We start from the raw sequence: 524 nt of genomic DNA, 5'->3' as shown, positions 1-524 counted from the left end.
GTTTTTCTTTCCCCACACAATCCTGTCTCAATGGGACAATGCTTCCCTTCTCAGGGCACTTGTTCCAAGGTCCCTGCCTTCCTACGATGACAGGAGCTCATGCCTCCATCAGTGGTTGTTGGGACCAGCAGCAGAGATACATAAAGTAAAAAGCACAGCACAGAGAGCGTGTTTGAAGTCATCAGGGATCACCGTAAAAGAGGAGGGAGCACTGTCCCAGATGGACAGTCATGATGTGGAAAGACCCCTGAAAACCTGGGTGGCAGTGGGGATGTTGTTCTCTGAGGTCAGGAGAGAGGTGGAGAGGATGGGGGTGGAGTGGAAGAGGAAAGCAGAGGAAAAGCAGGAGATGGTCCAGAGAAGCAGTGGGAGAAGGGTAAGGTTTAGTTCTAGTCTTAAAAATTAGTCAAAGTCAGACCAGGATGGGTTTGGGAGGCCTGGTGCCATGTGGTAATGATTGGTGACATGGCTATGTTTAACCTCTGTGTTATGAAGGTGACGCTGAACCACAGGTGACCCCTTGC

This window comes from Otolemur garnettii, unplaced genomic scaffold, assembly GCF_000181295.1.
Source record: "Otolemur garnettii isolate 467f Iridium unplaced genomic scaffold, OtoGar3 scaffold00104, whole genome shotgun sequence".
Lineage (NCBI taxonomy): Eukaryota > Metazoa > Chordata > Mammalia > Primates > Galagidae > Otolemur > Otolemur garnettii.
This window is presented reverse-complemented; position numbering follows the sequence as displayed.